The sequence below is a fragment of the Saimiri boliviensis genome, chromosome 14, assembly GCF_048565385.1.
Source record: "Saimiri boliviensis isolate mSaiBol1 chromosome 14, mSaiBol1.pri, whole genome shotgun sequence".
Classification (NCBI taxonomy): domain Eukaryota; kingdom Metazoa; phylum Chordata; class Mammalia; order Primates; family Cebidae; genus Saimiri; species Saimiri boliviensis.
Genome location: NC_133462.1, coordinates 88,705,396 through 88,711,395, shown reverse-complemented (window position 1 = coordinate 88,711,395; position 6,000 = coordinate 88,705,396). Strand labels below are relative to the sequence as shown.

General features: G+C 45.7%; 1 protein-coding gene across 1 annotated transcript in view; it reads left to right on the top strand.

Annotated features, from left to right (window-relative positions):
* Positions 1-3,413: 3,413 nt before the first annotated feature.
* The window catches only part of RGS7 (regulator of G protein signaling 7), a 521,801-nt gene continuing 519,214 nt past the window's right edge, over positions 3,414-6,000 (top strand). Inside the window, exon 1 of the mRNA XM_074385390.1 lies at positions 3,414-4,018. The gene's annotated coding sequence lies outside the window, so the exon portion shown is untranslated. The remainder of the gene's footprint in view (positions 4,019-6,000) is intronic.

Sequence of the window (6,000 nt, the reverse complement as noted above, 5' to 3'; positions counted from 1 at the left end):
AACTAAGTATATGTATTTATGTACTTTTTTGAGACAGAGTCTTGCTCTGTCGACCAGGCTGGAGTGCCATGGCACCATCTCAGCTCACTGCAACCTGTGCCTCCCAGGTTCAAGCAATTCTTGTGCCTCAGCTCCCAAGTAGCTGGGATTACAGGCATGTGTCACCACACCCGGCTAATTTTTGTATTTTTAGTATAGACAAAGTTTTGCCATGTTGGCCAGGCTGGTCTTGAACTCCTGACCTCAAATGATCCACCTGCCTCTGCCTCCCCAAGTGCTGGGAATACAGGTGTGACCCATTACACCCCAACTGTTTGTATATTCTTGATAGCAATCCTTTATCAGATACATGATTTTGAAACATTGTCTTTCATTGTGTGAGTTGTCTTTGTTGAAGAAACCATTCTTTTCCCAGTGAACGGTCATGATTCTCTGGCCAAAAATTAATTGGCCATAGAGATATAGGTTTTGTTTTGGACTCTCAATTCTAATTCCTTCATCCATGTGTTTATCTTTATCCCATTGCCATGCTGTCTTGATTTCTGTAGCTTTGTAGTAAGGTTAAAATAGGGAAGTGTGAGTCCTCCAACTTTGTTTCTCTTTTTCAAGATTGTTTTGGATATTCTGGGCCCCTTGAATTTCAATATGAATTTAAGATCAGCTTACAAATTTCTCCCCAAAAGGTGTCTGGGATTTTGATAGGAATTGTGTTGAATCCATAGTCAGTGTAGTTTTAAACTCAATCTATTTATGAATTAGGTAGGACACATTTTTAAGGCCATTTGCTTTTCTTTTTCTAAACTAAGAACTTATATATATTTGGCTCTTTTCTTGTGGGTGTCAGTTCCAGTTCTGTTCTTGCACCACTCAAATTATGTTTGGAAACAAGACTAGAGGGATGGGCATGATTCATAATTATATAGGAATATTGACTCATATACACTTTTCTCTGTGATTCCCTCAAAAGGATTGGGTGCACTGGTGTTATAATAGAGAATATTTATGTTTGAAACAACCAGAACTAAGAAATTAACTGAAATTAACACGAAAAATGTCCCGACCTGCAGGACAACAACAGGAGCCCAAAGGGAGGGAGTGGGGATGGATGGGCAGGAGACGCGAAGAATGGAGAAAAGACAGGAGTCTGATCAAGTCTCGTTTATTGTTGCTGAGCTCACAGCTTAAATAGGCCAGGCAGGGGGGCGGGGCAAAGGAAGCTTGCAGTTGGGAAATTCCGGCCAGGTGTGCCAGGTGCCGCTACCAGCCTCGTGCCGTCCACGGGCTGGACCTGAATCATCAGGACTTGAGCCTCCCACAAGCGGCACCTGGGCTCTCTTGGCCCCAGGATTTGGCCTGTGCTGCTGTCCACAGGTCCCCCTTTTTTATTTTATTAGGCTGAGTGGTAGTTATGCCCATGGGAACCGTGCCTGTCTTAGGTCAGAGGACCCCACATGAGAGAACATTGACTCCTTATTCATCATGGGGAGGGGAAAAACGTTTTCCTCCTTATCTTAGGCGGAGTGTCCTTACTCATGCTCCTCAGTTGCCCGTCATTGGCTAACCGGTTCAGCTCGCCGGGTGACCTGAGAGGAAAGGTATCAAGTTCCATCTCTAGGTCTGCCATCTCCAGCCTGTGGTAATGGACCTGAATGGGCTGCATCTTTATGGCCTCAATTTGTGATCTTGAGAAGCTCCTGAGTTTGCTGAGTATAACAGGACCGATTAGACAATAAGACAAGGAGGGAAAGCAATCAGGATAAATAATACCATGTTGTTGACTCCTAAAAAGGAAAAAGATAGAAGACCCTCAGGGCTTGGCGTCGTCCCTGGGTGGAGTTGAAGGCTGAGGCACATACGGAGTGGCCGAAATGAGGCAGGCGGCCAATCAGAATTTTGGTATCGAGCTGCTTCACCCTCAAGATCGTCCCAATCAACCCTCATCAATGCCTTCGTCCTCTGAATTATTGGCTCTACTGGCTAGCCATACAATCCTCTTTTGATATTTTGGGTTAGCTAATTTTTGTTTAAGGCCTGCGGCTACACGTTCAGCAAATTTCTCTAAGGAGCACACAGACCCACCGCTCTCCGCGGGTTTCTGTTCCTCTTTACCAGAGTTGCTATTGAATGACATTAAGTCAGCTTCCCCTGACCTTTTTTCCTTGCCCTCTTTGGGTTCTGGTTTTTCCAAAACTAATGAATTTTCTTTAAAGGGGGGACTTTTATCGGACAAATTTTTACATGAGTCTCTCAGGCAAGTTTCCCCCTGGGTTATGAGATTAGCAATGACTGGATCGTCATGTTTTCGGGTAATGACCTCATTTATTAGATTCCAGTATGAAAAAGCAATTACAGGGACCTTTTGAAGCCCAAAAGCATCATAATAATCTTTTAGGGCGTCCCCTACTCTTTTCCAACATCTTTGATCTATGGTTCCTTCTTGAGGGAACCAGGGACAAACATCCTTAATATAATCAAAATATTTAATTAACCGGTTTACTTTCACCTTTACTCCTTGCGCCTTTAATGCTATGCTGAGTTCTTCTACAAACAACTCATGCTTACTAATTTCCTGACCCATAATATCGTCGTCCACTTACCAGAGAGCAAGGCCGCAGCAGGTTCCCGTGGTGACTCCGCCTCTGGATTTCTTCCTTCAATCCGGCTGGCTTCGACGACGTCCCTCACTGTGTCCCTCTTACTTCGGGTCCCTGTTCGGGCGCCAAACTGTCCCGACCTGCAGGACAACAACAGGAGCCCGAAGGGAGGGAGTGGGGTTGGATGGGCAGGAGACACGAAGAATGGAGACAAGACAGAAGTCTGATCAAGTCTCGTTTATTGTTGCTGAGCTCACAGCTTAAACAGGCCAGGCAGGGGGGCGGGGCAAAGGAAGCTTGCAGTTGGGAAATTCCGGCCAGGTGTGCCAGGTGCCGCTACCAGCCTCGTGCCGTCCACGGGCTGGACCTGAATCATCAGGACTTGAGCCTCCCACAAGCGGCACCTGGGCTCTCTTGGCCCCAGGATTTGGCCTGTGCTGCTGCCCACAGAAAAAAAACTTCACTCCTTTTTTTCCTTTTCCTCAGAAGACAAAGTGGTATTTATTAAAATATCCATGGATCGAAAAATGTACCAAAATAAGTTTCCTTAAAATAGCTAGACAACTCATCCTTGAAAGAAAGTCATTTCACAAGATATATAAATTTCTTCTTCATGTGTATTTTACTATCATTATTATTTTTCTTCAGATGTTTTATTTCCCTGTTCTTCATGCAGATAATTTGTAGAATTCTTATCCTCCCTGTTTTGAAAGAATTTTCCCTAGTTTTGTGTATGTTGTCTCTTTCTCTTATCTAGTACGATCTTACCATTATTTATGCTTCTCTTGTATTTTCCCATTTTCTACCTCTAATTTATAGGTCTTAAATTTAGCCCAGTCACGTCTCTTGGAAGAAATAGCTTAAATATACAGCCATGTCTTGGTTAGAGAAGTAACTCCTGGATGTGTCAAGGCCAGAAAATCAAGTGTCACCGTGAGGGCATCCAGTGACAGAAAGGGCCCACTTCCTTCATCCACCTTACCTTGCTATAAAGGAATACCTGAGACTGGATCATTTATTTTAGAAAAGAAGTTTATGGCTTGAGAACGCCGGATGTGCTCGGCAGGAAGTGCTTCCCCCAGCGGAAGTTGCGAGCCTGAGAGAGCGGAAGTGCCTCCGCTTTTGGGCGGGCTCTCGGGTCTGCACAGAAGCGGGATGGTCAAGGGCGCGTCGTTGTGTGGAAAGCCTCTCCACCGGCTGTGGCTCTGAGGCCTGCCACCCTCAGACGTTGACCCGTGGCAAATGTGGCCACCCCGCCGAGCGCAGGGGAAAGCATAACCGGCGAGCCGAGGCTGGAAGACGAAGCACCGCCGGGACTGGTGACCCGAGGCACCTCGGGGTTGTACCTGGCAGATCCAGCATGGAGTCCGTGGAGGAACACCACCTCAGCCCACGAGGGCAGCGGCTGCCGCGGCCAGTGCATGGTAAGAATTTCAGCCATGACTCAAGCAGCCAATGTTCTGGTTTAAAAAAAAAAAAAAAAAAAAAAAAAAAGGGGCAGTTTCTTTGGTTCATGGTTCTGCAGACTATGCAGGAAGCATGGCGTAGGAATCAGCTTCTGGGGAGGGCCTCGGGCTGCTTTCACTCCGGGCAGGAGGCGTTTCGCTGGTGCGGGCGGACTTCACAGGGTAAGAGGGAAGGAGGTTGTCCAGGCTCTTAACAACCAGCTCTCTGGGGAAACTCACAGAGAGCTCAGTCATCCCCTTAACCCGGGAGGGCGTCGGCCTTTCCTGAGGGATTCGACCCCAGGACCCAAACACCTCCTATTAGGCCCCACCTGTAACATCGGGGGTGCGATTTCAACATGAGCCTTGGGAATGACAAGTATCCAAACTATAGCAGCCGTCTTGCATACTGATCAAGGGTCAGTGGTCAGTGGGTGATTTTGCTGCTCTCTCAACGATGCTAGGAATGAGATTATAAACATCTGAGGGTTTTTGTTTGAAATTTGAAGACCTCTTATTCTATTCACCTGGAGTGCTGAAAGGGTCCATTTTCATTCACTACAAACTGGCTCTCCATGCCAACGGGCGTTATTCAATTCCGGATCACTGAAGGGCTCTATAGATTGCTAAATGGCTCTGACTGTCCTTGATAATGCATTAGAGAAATGAAAAAAAGCTGTGGCATTACAACATAATTAAATTCAACTCATGAGCAAGGTAAGATGATGATGCTTTTTAAGCAAGTTTGCTGTAAGAGCCTCCTGCTGTCTCTTCAAATCTGTCCCTGGGAGCCCCTCATGTTTTGCATCTGTCCAGTCTGTCTCGTCTCTTTAATGTGTGTTGTCCTGGATGGTGTCCCATCATGATTTTTGGTGATAGGCACAGTCTTGCAGAACATGGAGCTAAAGACCCCCTTGGGATATGCCATAGGGAAAGAAGTAATGTATTACCGAGCTTAAATGTGGCATTTCTGCTGGAGAATGGTATGAATGAAATTTTGCTCATTTTTATTTAATATCTTTCTCCTAAAGAGGCCAAAGGAGGCCAGCGTTATACATGTCACTGTGAATCATCTCAGCATCACTCAGAAGTGGTCCCAAATTCAGAAAAGCGTTTTAATGGTGATTTCGGCACCATTGGCAGAGAGTACTGATATTTGGCATTTCTGGGTAACCAAGTTCTCTAGGCATTTTTGTTTTAGTAGTCTCAAAGAAAAAGAGTTACTTCAGGTACGGCTGCAGCTATTTTATCAAGAACTTGAGGAAAGAAAGGAACTAACCTCTGTAGATGTCCTCTTAATGTGCCACAGACACTGTGCTAGATGGCCAAGAGGTATTATCACCTTTGATCCCGTGACAGTCCTGTGAGGTAGGTTTTATTATTTCCACATATTTAAAATAAGAAAACTGACAGTGAGATTAAGATCACACAGCTCTAACACGACAGAAGTGGGCTTGGAGTCCTGGTCCAGTGGGCTGTTCGTTCCCTCACTTGAGTTCACTGTGCCCAGGCCCAGCTAGGACAGAGACATTCTGAGGGCAGTGCTCCGAGTCTTCCTCATGGAGCTCTCCTTTCCAGTGTGCCCCGGTGAGTTCATCAGTGCTCTTTTTGCCAGCCTCACTCAGCCTGTTATGAGTCCAATGAACTGTTACTCAAGCTGCCCGTTTTAGCACTATGTTTTCAAAGCTAAAATGAAATGTCTCTGTCAAAATGCTTTGCTGAATAATATATATTGCCTTAATATAGCCCTCATTTGACAGTCTAGAGACCATATTTAAAGAGGAAACGAGGCTAGTCTGGCATGAGGTGTGGTCCGCGAACATTCAGTGGCTCAGTATTCACCACTTTTCTCCTTAAGGGTTTAAAACTCACCCACTTACTGACTGGTTAAAGCACAGGCTGTAGGCTGTAGGTTCTTCATAATCTGCCGACAAGTTGTAGACCAGCCTTGTTTCCATCCT